Raw genomic sequence first — 15,105 nt, forward strand, 5'->3', positions numbered from 1 at the left:
GTCCATGTCTCATCCCTGGCATGTAGGTGTGTAGACAAGGTATCTAGCACATTTGCTACTTTTTGCTCATTGGATCAGATCAGCATGACATCTTCAATGTAGAGGGCCAGCATAAACATATCGTGGGATATAAAGGCCCTCACAATCCCTGTGAACTAGATTATTACATAGGGCTGGAGATTTAATACAGTTTTATTGATCTTTCCAGCTGAATGCAAACTGCTTTTAATACCCTTTATTCCAAGGTATGTCATAAAAGCCACTGATGTAACAGGACTCTGGGAAATGTAGGTCACAAGCTTAGCCAATTTGAAACAGTACAACCCAGCAAAAGGTAGATAAGTGTAGAGTTGGTTACAGTTTAATGTGATGTGCACGCTCATATTGAGGTTTATGCAAAACATTATGGTAGTAAGAAGAATTTAGACTCCAGGGAAATCAGGATAGCTAATGAGTGATTTATGATCTGAATTTTGGAAGGAGGAGAGGTGATGGGTGTGAGAGGAGAACATGTCAGGCCACAGCCAGCAGGTAGGACTCATTTGGCCACCGAGAGTGGTTTGCCATGGCTGGAGCTCGTGATTCAGTGCATGCAGGCTAGTTCCAGGAGATGGGGCAAGATGCGACTTCTTCCTTCCTGGTATAAAAACAATATTTAACCTAGAAATTGTGTACCTGTTCTATAAAGAAAATTTAGGCTTATAAATAAATTAGGCTGGTAACTATTAACTTGCATTCATGAAAATAGGAGACACATTGAGAATTAAATGGAACTTAAGTATTGCCTCCATGTTGTCCACTGATCATATTTAGTGGAAGCACTTTACTGGAGACACTGGGACAGCTCAATGAACAGTTATTTTTTTCCCCAAACCATAATATAACATTATTTAATGGTCAAATACTATCATATTAATTATTTGGATAAATTTATTAACTAATTTCCTTTGTTTCTTCTGAATACACACATTCTGTTTCTGTCTTGGAGGGAAGAATATCAAAACTGGATATGGATGTTTTTGGTGGATGGTGATCACATATTAACCTGTGAAACCAATGCTTTTACTCCTGTCTATGTGAACCACACAGTATGTCTTTAACTTGAGTCATAACAGAACTTAATGATACAGGACTATGACCGTTGACTCTATGTGTTAACATGACTAGGCCATGGTAACCAGTTTTTGGTCAAACACCGGTCTAGATATCATTGTGAAAGTCTTTTTTAGATGACATTAACATTTTAATCAATAGAGTTTAAATAAAACATTAACATTCGCAAGTGGTGGGCCGCATTCAATCAGTTGAAGGTCTTAAGAGAAAAAGATTGAAGTCCCCAAGGAAAAGGGCATTCTGCCTTTGAGGTTAAGACGGCAACATCAGCACTTCTGTGAGTCTGCAGAATGGTTGTCTGCTGTGCAGATTTCATGTTTGTCAGCCTGTACAATTGTGTGAATGAATTCTTTAAAAATAAATCTCAACATGTACACATTCTATTGGTTCTGTTTCTTTGGAGAACATTGATGAATTCAAGGATAAACCAAACAGCGGTTTAAAATATCATGTTTAAAATGTATCTGTGCACAAAGGAGTTCCTGCTTAATTTAAAAAAAAAAAAAAACACTTGTCAACTTGAATAAATATTTCATAATTTATATTCAAGGCCGGATTATTAATAATCTTCAGAACAATATTGGCATGAATAATTATGTTTAAACCTGATTTTCAAATTCAGTTTTTACTAGCAATTTTCAATCTATTTACTAAAGAATCAATTGGCCCTAAAGTGGAATGATTTTCTCCTATTTTACTTAGTTGGTGAGGTACTAATAAGTATTAGTGTAGCAAACAGCTAAGTTCAAAAGAAAAAGAACATGTTTTCAAACTGGATAAGCAGCCTATACATAACAAATAAATTAATATGGGGTACACATATTGGAAAAATAGGTACTATGGTTATCAGAGCAAAAATGGAATTATACAAAATCCTAGTTGTTACAGGTTAAATCGCATCCTATAAAAATCTGTATCTTGAAGTCCTAACCCAGAGCACCTGAAAATATAACCTTACTTGGAGATTATTCCCTCATAAAGGTGGGAACTTGGAGACAGACATGCATTCAGGGAAAACTCCATGCTAAGATAAAGGCAGAGATCAGGGGCACCTGGGTGGCTCAGTTAAGTGACTGATTCTTGATTTCAATTTAGGTTGTGATCTCCGGGTCCTGAGATCGAGCCCCGAGTCTGGCTCCACACTGAGCGAGGAGACTGCTCAAGATTCTCTCCCTCTGCCGCTCCCCTGCTCACGTTCTCTCTCCCTCTCTCTCAAAAAAAAAAAAAAAGATGAAGGCAGACATCAGAATGATGCTTCCATAAGCCAAGGAATGCCACACATTGTCAACAAACCACCAGAAGCCAGGAGAAAATCAGGGAACAGACTCTTCCTCACAGACCTCGGAAGAACCAACCCTGGCCACAACTTGATCTTGGAATCCTAGCTTCCAGAGCTACGAGACAATAAATTTCGGTTATTTAACCCACGCAGTTTGTGGCACTTTGTTACAGCAGCTTTAGAAAAGTAACTTAATAGTACTAATTAATTTTTAAAAATTATAATAAAAAAACAATAAATATTGTAAAATTCCTGATTATTCAACTAATCTCAACTATTATTTATTAACTACCATTTTATTATTTTCAAGTTAATATTTCATTATTAGAAATAATTATGCTAATAGCTAACTCTTATGGGACATTCATTATTTTCCAGGGAGTTTTAAATGCTTTAAGTGTGTTACCTCACAGATAATTCCATTAGCCCCATTTTACAAAAGAAACACAAAAGCACAGGAAAGTTGAGTTGTTTCAGTTAACGTATGTCGTCGTGGTAGGTCCAAGGCATGAACTCAAAGAGTTTGGTTCTGAAGTTTTCAGTTTTAACCACAATGCCATATTATCTATTGGTGACATAAGTAATAGAGATTTTCCTGCCCCCCAAAAAGAGTTTTCCATGCTCAATGACTGGTTGCATTTGGGATACTGAATTCGCAACAAATATCTACATGATATTGGGATGTCTGCCTGAAATATTTAGGTCCCAAGGGGCTAAATATCCTCATACATTTTCACATAACACACATCATTTGGGGCTATTTACTATATTTGAGATTTATTTTAAGAGAAGATAATCTATACCAATCCTTTATTTTGGTCTTTATTTCTGTTAATATTTAAAGATTTCATTTTTATTATTATTTATTTGTCGGAGAGAGAGGGAGGGGGTTGGGCACGAGCAGGGGGAGCAGCAGAGGAGGAGGGAGAAGCAGGCTTCCCGCAGAGCAGGGAGCCCAATGTGGGACTTGATCCCAGGACCCTGGGATCACGACCTGAGCCGAAGGCAGATGCTTAACCGACTGAGCCACCCAGGTGTCCCAACTTCTGTTAATATTTAAGTCAGCTTACTTAAGAAGAAAAACATAATGATCATTTATGCATTTGTAATAAAAAATATACAATAATCTTATTTGCATAGATAGTATTGACTTCATATTTTGTAAATACCCTGTGGCTTAATGGCATGGATTCCAGTGATTGCGAAAAAGACACACACACACACACACACACACACACATACCCACACACTCAGGGGCTCATTGTCTATCCAGGACTATACACTGTTATTTCTGTCAAAGTCAGAGTATAAAATGTCTTTCATTTATTTTATGATCTCTGGAGAGCTTGTTGTAAATACTTCAACTAAGATGCTGGTGGAGTAAACTGTTGGCATCATTAAAGGGGTTTCCACGGAGAACTAACTTTGGGTCTCTCCTTCTATTCTGCAGTTGAGTAACATGACTGAGATGCCCCCTACAGTCCATGGCTCTCCTCCTGTTGAGCAGGGAGCTCTGTGCTTCACAGGCCCTGCATTTCCGGGGACAGGCTCCCACTATTTCCCGAAGTCTGGATACCTTATCTCCCGTCTGTGCTGTGCAGTGCAGCTCCCAGTGGCTCAATGGTAAGGCATTTCCAGTTACCCACCTTGGTTTTCTCTGATGCCCGTTCCTTAGTGCTTAGAGGCAAATTTTCAAATTTCTAAAGAAAAAAAAACTTAAGAAATTAAAATGTTACGTATTTAATACTCAGACGTTACATATGGAAGGGCACTGCATGACTCTTTTGTATAAAGAATACAAACTATTTCCAACATCACAGAAGACGTGGAAAATTATAACAGGTTAAACTTTAAATGTTAATTAATCATAGATTTAAGGACTGGTTTTTCTATACAGGTTTCATCTTTTAATCTCATATACTACATACATATTACATATACTCTTATATACCCATGTATACTACCTATAGTGCTTTGAAGTATGAAATTTAATGCCATGTCAAGGATTTCTATCATCTGTTTATGTCCCTCTTTTTTGTTCTTTGTTAGATCTCAGGGAAGTAAAATAGGCAACACTTTTAATGAAATTTGCAGCTAGTGTCATATCAGTTAAAATGCTTTTGGCGCAAAATTGCTTAAACAGGAAGAACATGATTATTATTTCGCATATCTGGAAGTTGACAATGTCCCTTCATTTACTGCCTCCAGAGGAAACAACCCCACATCCTTCCCATTTTCCACTCTGCCATCCTTAGCTTGGTCCTTGGACTAATTACCTGGATGGATGCAACAAGGTTATGTAAAATCGGGTATCACATCTGTAAAACCCAGAGGAACTCTTACCTCTGTGGGTCTCTTTTTTCATGAAGAAACCTTCCCCGGCAGCCCCGCTGGGCAGACCATACTATACATCTCCTTGGCCGGAAGCATCACAAGCCGATCCTTGAACAAGTCACTGTCAAAGGAAGGGGATCCTCGTCGTTCACTTAGACCTGACGTCCCCCAGAGCCATGTGATGGAGGGGTAGATATCTGAAAAACCAGGGATTGATCTGCCCCACAGGAAAAACGGGATAGGCATTTTGGATAGGCCACGGACAATCATGGCTTCCAGGCTCTGCTATATAAGGACTTGCTATCTACATGGGGAAACATAGGGAGGTTCAGAAAGTTGGGGAGATGGGAATCAAATCCTCCTGTGTCCTGAGCCTCTTTGATTTCCAGCTGCCTCTTCTTGCCTGGCTCACAAGCCTCCTCTGCTCCCGCAAGCCTCTTCTTCCCATAATTATATGCATCTCCTAAAATTCTGCAATCTCTCCCACATCCTTGGTATTCTCTTGCCTTAGAGACCTTTAGGCCTTCCAGGTTCCTGCTAGCCAACAGAAACACCTGCCTTCCTCTGTGGGCTGGGTGTTTTCTCCTCCCAGGGCAGACGAAGAAATGGCCTTGGCCCTGGTGGATCTTTCCTCTGATCCTACTCAAGCACTGTGTTGCTTTGGTCAGCTCTCATTCCTGCAGCTGGAATTTCCTCTCTAACAGCTACTTCCTACTAACTCATTAAAAACACGCTCAGGGGCACCTGGGTGGCTCAGTCGTTAAGCGTCTGCCTTCTGCTCAGGTCATGATCCCAGGGTCCTGAGATTGAGCCCTGCATCGGGCTCTCTGCTCAGCCGAAAGCCTGTTTCTCCCTCTCCCACTCCCCCTGCTTGTGTTCCCTCTCTCGCTGTCTCTCTCTGTCAAATAAATAAATAAAATCTTTAAAAAATATATTAAAAAAAATAAAAACACACTCAGATCCCTTTATCCTTAAGCAATGAAGCCAACAAAGAGAAACAAGCTGACAGCAACTCACCTGTCTTCTTGCTTTGGTGAAGCCAGTAAATAAAAACTCATTCTCTTCATGAATTTTCACCCAGTTCCGACCAAGTTCAGACCAATTTCAACCAAGATACGAGAGTCTGACAGATGAAGATCAAATACGTTTTGCTTGTGTTGCTGTTTGGAGACAGATGGTTCGTGAAATTGTGTGAGAAATGGTATGACCTTCAGATTTTCTGTGTATTCCCTCCTGGTGAGAGAATAAATATTTTCTCTTTTCTGTAAAAACGTCGGAAGAATTGAATGAGTACTCTCCTCCATCACTCATCTGCTGTTCACAACCAAGTTTCTTGAGTCCAATTAATCTTAGTTTATTACTTTTAACAACTTCTGAATGTCCCAGTTGCTGCCCATCTGCTTTTTTGGCTTGTGACCTCCATCCCTTGACTGAAGCAATCCTCCCTATACCAATGATGTTGAATTGCTAAACTCAAGGAATGATTTTTCAGCCCTAATTGTTATTGGAAGGCTTTGACATCATTGACTACTCTTTGTGCCTTGAAGTTTTTATTTTTCTTTTTAGAGAGGTTTTATTTATTTGAGAGAGAGAGAGAGAGAGAAAGCATGAGCAGGGGGGAGAAGGCAGAAGGAGAGGGAGAAGCAGACTCCCCATGGAGCAGGGAGCCCAATACGGGGCTGGATCCCAAGACCTTGGGATCATGACCTGAGCTGAAGGCAGATGCTTAACCGACTGAGCCACCCAGGCACTCCTAGAAATACTATTTTTCTTTAATGAATGAATGAACAACAGTTTACAAACTCCTTGAGGTTCAGGGTGACATCTTATTCATTTGAGTGCCCAGCATCTCACTCATAGCCTAAAACATAGTCCAGACTCAATCAATAACTTGTGGATGAATAAGAGAGAAACAAACCATCTTGAGATTTAGCAGAAATATTAAAAATGTTAAACAAGAAGGGGAAAAATTCTCCATTACTTATGACCAAGAAGAAAACAATAGGTTGATCTATTTTAAACAAATCAGGGGGCAGGGGGGCAAGAATGGACAGATCTTACTTTTTCCATCTCTTGTACCTGTATTTTCAGCTGCTTTGTTAATCATCTATTTGGGCAGTGGAATCATCTAGATATATCACTAAGGGAAATAGGAACACAAGTGATGTGTTTAGTGATAAATCTGAGTCTCAAAGTCAGATCTGTTCTTTTTGCCAAAATCGCTCTTAAAATTAAGTGTATGATGGGCATGAAGGAGGGCACATGATGTAATGAGCACTGGATATTATATGCAACTGATGAATTACTGAACTCCACCTCTGAAACTAATGATGTAGTATATGTTGGTTAATTGAATTTAAATAAAATAAGATAAAAAGAAAAAAAAATCAAAGATATGTGCTAAGGGACATGCCTAAACTAATCCAATGCCTTACAATCTTAATCAGTTAATAACCCTCTTTACATGATTCTATAAGGCATGATTACTAAAAAGAAGTAAATGCTTAATGTATAATACCCAAAGTAGAGAAGCTCCCAAGTAAGCAGAAGCAAGAATGGCTCTTCCAAATAAGAATTTAGGATTGAGCTCCTGAGCTCCCAGTGAGCTACCTGCCTGTCAGTGGATTGAAAAGTCAGTGGGAACTTAGAAAATCTTTTTCACAAGCTTCACTCTCTCAACATGGATCTCAGTTTGGCCTATGCTAAATGATTCCTAATTTTTCTTCCATTTGTGGAAAAATCATTATTATTCTGCCCACAGTAGTCACAATGAACTCCACTGTTTCCTTCCTTCTTAGGGTCATGACCTCATATTAAATGATCTTATATGAAATTCACTTACTTATTACTTATCTACAACCCTTCTTATTTTAACAAAGTCATTTTATGAGCTATTATTTGTAATAAAAAAGACTCTTAGGCATACTTAATCGTCCTGGTTTGAAATGTTTTGAAGATGTGAGCTAAGCATGAAATAGACTCTCTATGGTTTAAAAATAACAATCATTAACTTTCTAGTAATTAAAGGTAATTTAGTTGGAGGAAGAAAATCCCATCTATGCTTAACTCAAGAACTTGTTTCTGATTATTGTGAAGAGAGGGGCTTGGTGGAGCCTGGTGCCCCTCCCAGGGAGCCCACACACCTCTCAGCCATCCTGCCAGCCACTGTGGCCAGGCTGGGATGGCTTTGGGGGGGCTCTGTCCCGGGGCCAGTGAGAATCCCTTTGGCAGAGTCCACACAACTCAGTGCCCAAAGGTATGAGTTGTCTGTCCTAGGCTCCTCCCAGACCGGTGACATTTACTAACCCTGGAAATTTATAAGCAGAAAGGGAAGATGGAGAAGAAGCGAAGCAAAGGTAAATGCAGTTAGGGAATGAAGGATATTTGTGAAGGGAAGTGTCAGAATTCAACACAGAGATGAGGAAGGGCTGGGTATGAGCAGGCTGGGCATGTATTTTATCATTGGAGAAATACTTAAAAAGGGGTGTCTTTGTGAACAGTGGGCTCTCTTCAGGATCCGCAAGCACACTGGAAGCTCTAAGTTTAAGCCGGCTCGGCTAACGACGTGGACACAGCGCGTGTTGGAGAGTATCATCATGTGCGAAACTCGCCTTCCTACCTTTCAGGCCTGATTTGGCTTCACCAGAAGTCACTGGGCAGATTTTCTACATTGGGTAGGACAGATGCATTTCAGAAATCTTGTTGCCACTCACCTTTGGTGTCAGAGTGTCAGAGGTTATTTTAATGACATAGCCTCCCTGCCTTACTTACAATGTGCCAGGTAGAGGGAGACCCCATTTACACCGCCTTTGCCGTCCTCCACACAATTCTCCAGGTGGGTAGGGTTGTCCTCATTTGACAGATGAGCAAGCTGAGGCTCGGGGGGATGAGACATGTACCTGTGCCCGACGGCGTGCTAGGCTTTCAACGGATTGAACTGCCAAGCTCCTCAAATTCTTCGCTCTCCACTTGCTCCTGGCACCCCCTTGTTTGGTCAAAATGTTTAACAGACACCAGCATCATAGGCTTCCCTAGTCTCTCTCCCCGGGTTAGTGTTACAAGGCTGACCCATGCCAAATTTTGCCATTGAAAAGGGACATGTGGAAATTGGAAAAGTTCGGTCTTAATCTTTGCTTGCTAAAGGCTTGCCCAAAAGATGAATGAAACCAGGCTGATTAAACCCAAAACAGAAGATCTGGGGCAATTTAATAAAGTTTTTTATGTGTTCATACGTGTGATAAACGACACGCAGGGATCCATCTTTTTGGTGCTTTAAAAACACTGTCATAGTCTGTCTCTTTCGCTCATTCATCACTCGCTAAGTGACTGAAAGTTGAGGAACCGTGAAATCCCTTCCAGACTTTAGATGAAAGCTCTGTACTTGTGAGGTTAAGTCATTCAAAGCATTTGAGGTTAAACTTGCAGATTCAAGTTAGAATGGTTTAAGGAACCCTTTCTGTTTATCAGCTGCCTTACTTCGGTCAGCAAAATATCTTGAGGGTAAAGGGGCAAGCTTGGGCACGTTCAGTCACAGGAAACTGTAGCTTAAACATGAAATCCACACAAATACCACAAAATAAGATAAGCCTCATTACACAACACTACAGTGTCTTTCATGGAAATGTACTATCATATCAGCTCAGTGAGATGGTTGAATGTTGATTGTCTGAAGATTAATTCTGAAAAGAGTAAGTCTTGAAAACATTTCATTCTTCTGGCATAATAATAGCATCCTGTTTTCCTCTCAGAGTTGTCCCAGCTTGGATTGCCAATTATATTGTCACCCTATTTATAAAATGCTCAGGTCTGGGTGTTTTAGTAAATTTTCTCCAAATCATTACAATATATATTTTTTTCAAGTAAACACTATAAAACAATCAGTAAACACTGCATTTTGGGAAATTATCTCTGGGTGCTCCTACCTTCTCTTTCCCTTGGCCGACATCAACTCCTTAGTTTCTAAAACTAGTTTTCTTTCAAGAGGTAGGAAATCAAGGCCCAGGCAATGAAATGGATTATTCTCTAGCTGAATGCTGGAGATGGCATTGGATAGAAACCAAGTAATGTTGCTGTCTGATATATTCAGTTAAACTTTAGTTTTTCAAAAACTTCAGACCTTTTATCCTTATCAATATGTGTAAAATACTTAGAGAATCTTTGAATTCAACTTAATGTTTTCAAAATTATTTTTCTTAATCTTTCACTTTTAAATGTTTCCTGCACTTATGAGAGCTGCCGTTTCTGATCCTGCAGGTTAAGTTATAAACAGCGACAACCACAGTCACTTTTGATTTTGAAAATAAAATCAGGAAACACAGGTCATGCTAACTAGAGTGTTTTTGTGAAATATTCACAGAAGCGTGTTGTGAAGAAACTTCCACATGTAACCAGGCAGCCAGTCATGCTGGACTCTCTCCCACTCTTTTTGTGGTTATTCATTTTCTCAGTGCCAAGTGTTTCTGTCAATTTTGGATCTTTTCAGAGTAATCTCAGAGACCTAGTTTTACAGGGCCATTTTGGAAACAAAGTTGTAAAAACAAAATCCTTAAATTAGGTGTAATTCCTTTTCTGTACATGAAGTTTTATAGAAACTGTGGAATTCATAAGTATATATCTTACCCAGCGCCTGGGACAAATGTTGCATCTCCATACGTTTACCCAGTCACACACAGCACATGAAGTCATTATGCAGACTGACACAGTCTTGTGCCTATTCCCAGCCTTGCTTAGTTAGCACATCTATTCATGTGCAGCCATAAGAATTACGTACAAAGTCCTTTCAGCTCTTGTTCACTTCCATTCATCGCAAATTAGGGGATGCCTGCTTTATTTCTTTGATTAAGTCAGAAGTGACACAAATTAGATTTGCGGCTAATTGCGTTTTAGCAAGAAACAGACTTTAAATATTTAAGTAAAGGAGGGAAAATAGTTTGTATCCTCTCATCCTTTGTGGTGAGATTTAAGACCCCTCATGTCCGTCTCCAACAGGACTGCCTCTGTAATTGCAGGCCAGCACAGATATTTGCCATCTGAATCCTCCGTGATGCTGTGGCGGGCTTCAACATGGTTCCTTTTCTTTGGTGTCTTTGAAAATGGATAAGAGGTTGGGGCGCCTGGGTGGCTCAGTCGTTGGGTGTCTGCCTTCAGCCCAGGTCATGATCCCAGGGTCCTGGGATCGAGCCCTGCATCGGACTTCCTGCTCCGTGGGAAGCCTGCTTCTTCCTCTCCCACTCCCCCAGCTTGTGTTCCCACTCTCACTGTGTCTCTTTCTGTCAAATAAATAAATAAAAATCTTAAAAAAAAAAAAAAAAGAAAATGGACAAGAGGCTGCTGGCTTAGTTTCAGGAAGCTCTGCATTCCAAGAAACGGAGCTTTTCCATTCCAGCAGAAGGACACACTGAGGCCAGTCCATGTCCCGCAAGGCCACACTATGGGGCAGCACAGGTGTTCCCAAACATCATTTGGCTCCGTGACTAAAGTGGCCCATATATACTAAAAATAGGTTAGTAGGTTGACATGTGAGCATTTCTATCAAAAACATGCATTTCTTTTACAACATCATAAAAGGACTTTCTGGAGGTAGGCAAGATGAGGGAATTCTGGAGCCATTGGACGAGGTCTTTATGATGTGGGACAAACCTCCATGAGAAATCCAAGCAGGAGGTGATTTCCTATGGTGGACAACAAACATGTGACCGACACACAAAGTGCACATCACACTGAGGGCACGTGGCTGCTACTTGAAATGGCGGATCCAGAGCCAGGTCACATGTTCTCCAACAACATTCATAGTTAACAAGGTCTCGAGTTACTGTCACTTCCTGCCACTTGCTTTCTGCATGCATTTCTGAGAGCCCTTGGAGCGTGAGATTCAGTTCCATGTGGATGTTTTTCTCCTCCTGCCATTTGTTCTACTATTGCTCAGCCAGTCCCTGTAAGTACCTGTTCACCACACCACTATCATTCAGGGATTTTCCGAGAAATTGCCACTGTAGAGAAATCTAAACTCTGTTCTTGAATATTGTTAGCACAATTGATGATCTCTGTGCTTATCATGCTTCTTTTTTTTTTTTTTTTTGGCATATTTTAGATACAGGAGCTCTAGGTCAGATGGTGTGGTTTCTGACAATGGTGAATTCCAGTTCTGCGTTCAGTCTTTAGGAGAGTGTTTGTAACTGTCTTACTCTAACATTGCCAGCTCTTTTTTGCTGTGCAATGTATTTTAATTGCTCTATTAATTTTATGTCAATTGGTACAATTCAGTTTAACCTACCAGAGCACACAACCAATTCAGTTGCCCCAGCAGACATTTAATTATCCCTGAAAATGTGTTCTATGAGATATAGTTGTTATCTGTACCTTACCAGTCATTCTGAATACTAAAGGTTGTTTTGCTATAATTATCCTAATTGCACTGTAAAATTCAGTCACTTGCTTATTAGAATGTCTTAGAAATAGAAAAAAAATGTAAAAATCAAATCTACTTGTTAGAATTTTAAAAAATAAATCTAAGGGACAACTGTGTTTGTAAAGGCATAGATAGGTTCAGTGTATATACCATCTAACAAAATGTTATGCAAATAGCATTTGAGAAAAGGAAAAAAAAGAGAGAGAGAGAGGGCAGTTCCTAACATCTGGAAGCTGACCAGGTATTCACAGCTAAGCTATGTTATTCTTCTATTGTACATAAACAACTTCATATAAAACTGGTTGACTGAGGCTATAGGAAAATGAGACGAAAAAAAGCCATTTCATAATTTTGTCTAAGCACAGTCAAAAACAAAGTCACTGTATGGACTGAAGGTTTGTGTCTCCCCCAAGTTCATATGCCGAAATCCTAGCCCCCAGTGTGATGGTACAAGGAGGTGGGTCTTTGGGAGGCAATTAGGTTGTGAGAGTGGAGTCCTCATGAATGGGATTCGTGCCCTGAAAAAGACCCCTAGAACCTCTCTCGATCTCTTTCCACCATGTGAGGACACAAGGAGACGTTGGCAGCTTTACCAGATCCATCCCAGGACCATGATCTTGGCCTTCCCAGCCTCCAGAACTGAGAGAAATAAATTTCTATTGTTTATAAGCCCTCTAGTCTGTGCTGAGACAGTCACTAGGTCACACACAGAATATCACAGAATACTCCCCCTCTCACTAAATGAGTGACTGTTACTTCTTTTTCTAATGATAGAATCACCCCAGCTTCCCCATGGCACCCAGTCTACAGTAGCCTTAGACCCTATCCTGAATTACCTAACTAAAATCCAAACACTATAATAGCGTCAGTTTCTTTAAGATTTTTAAAATTTATTTGCCAGAGTGAAAGAGAGAGACAGAGACAGAGCACAAGCAGGGGGAACAGCAGGCAGAGGGAGAAGTATGCTCCCTGCTGAGCAAGGAGCCCTATGTGGGGCTCGATCCCAGGACTCTGGGATCATGACCTGAGCTGAAGGCAGACTCTTTCTTTTTCTTTTTTTTTTTAAAGATTTTATTTACTTATTTGACAGAGAAAGAGAGAGAGAGCACAAGCAGTGGAGTGGTGGGTAGAAGGAGAGAGAAAAGCAAGCTCCCCACTGAGCAGAGAGCCCAACGTGGGGCTTGATCCCAGGACCCTGGGATCATGACCTGAGCTGAAGGCAGACACTTCACTAATTGAGCCACGCAGGTGCCCTTATTCTACATCTTCTTTATCCATTATGAGTCATGGATAAAGTTACCCTGACTAGTAATCATGTCATCCATCAGTAGACACTTAGGTTATTTTCATATCTTTGTTATTGTAAATAATGTTGTAATGAGCATAGGGTTGCACATATCTGTATGAATTAGTATTTTCATTTTCTTTGGATACCCACTAGTGGATTTGCTGGATAATATGGTATTTCTAGTTCTATTTTTATTTTTATTTTATTTATTTATTTATTTATTTATTTATTTATTTATTTATTTATTATTTATTTATTTATTTTTATGTGCTGTGATGAGCACTGGGTGTTATACTTAACTAATGAATCATTGAACACTGCATCAAGGACTAATTATGTACTATACAGTAGCTAACTGAAGTCAGACTTTTAACCAACTGAGCCACCCAGGCCCCTATAATAGCGTCATTTTAACCCTTTCTCCCCAAGAAACTCAGCACTCACCATGGTAGGCACTCACCCTTGCTGCAACAAGTAACAAACCCAACTTACCCAACTATAGGTATGCTCCTGGTGCTCTTTGGCTTTATTTCAGTGTTAAAAATAAAATTTAATTGAAAGTGTGTATAATTCCCAAATTTACCTTGAGTTTGCTCAAAGCTTTGCACAATTTTGTCAGCTCTTTCTCCCTACTTGGGGAGAAGCTTCTAGATGCTTTCAAGAGCTTTCCTTTGTCTTTTGGTTTTCAGATATGTCTTGGTATAGATTTCTTTGAATTTTTCCTGCTTGGAGTATCTCAACTTCTTGAATCTGTGATTGTATGTCTTTTGCCATATTTGGGAAGTTTTCAGCCATTATTGCTTTAAATACTCTTTTAGTCTTACCCTCTTTCCCTGCTCCTTCCAGGGTTCTGAGAATAAACATGGCGGATCTTTGGTTATCGTCCCACCAGTCCCTGAGGCTCTGCCTCTGTTTATTTATTTTTTCAGTCTATTTTCTCTCTGTTGTTCAGATTAGATGAATTCTATCGATCTGGCCTCAAGTTCATCCTCTGTCATCTCCATTTTACTATTGACCCCATCCAGTCATTTTTTTTTAATTTCCATTATTGCATTTTTCAGTTCTATAATTTCTATTTGGTCCTTTTTTTATGACTTTTATTTTATTGATGAGATTTTGTATCTTTTCATTTGTTCCCAGAGAGTGTGTAACAGACTGTGGAAGTATTGTTATGATGGCTGCTTTAAGATGCTTGTTGAATAAATCCAACATGTGACTTATCTTAATGTTATTGTCAGCTGATTGATTTTTTTTTTCAGTCCTAGTTATGATTTTCTTGGTTCTGGTAGGATAAGTGAATTTTGATTGTATCTTAGACATTTTGCCTATTATGTTAGGAGATTCTGGTACTTTATAGATTTAAAAAAAAATGTTTTTAAGTAGGTTCCACACTCAGCATGGAGCCCAACACAGGGCTTGAACTCATGACCCTGAGATCAAGACCTGAGCTGAGATCAAGAGTCAGACACTTAACCGACTGAGCCTCCCAGGTGCCCCTATTTAGATTTTAATTTCAGTATGTAGTCACTCTGTTCAAGTTTACCACGCAGGTCCTGCACTGCTTTGAGGGCTGTGGTTCCAATGATAGTTGGATTTTTATTGCAATAATGGTGTCACTTTGATCTGTTTGGTGCATGTGATGCCACCTGAGCCCCTCACCCACACCCCTAAGCCACTGCTGGT

Source organism: Callorhinus ursinus, unplaced genomic scaffold (assembly GCF_003265705.2).
Source record: "Callorhinus ursinus isolate GAN/ISIS: 27379988/994484 unplaced genomic scaffold, GSC_fseal_2.0 scaffold3, whole genome shotgun sequence".
Classification (NCBI taxonomy): Eukaryota; Metazoa; Chordata; class Mammalia; order Carnivora; family Otariidae; genus Callorhinus; species Callorhinus ursinus.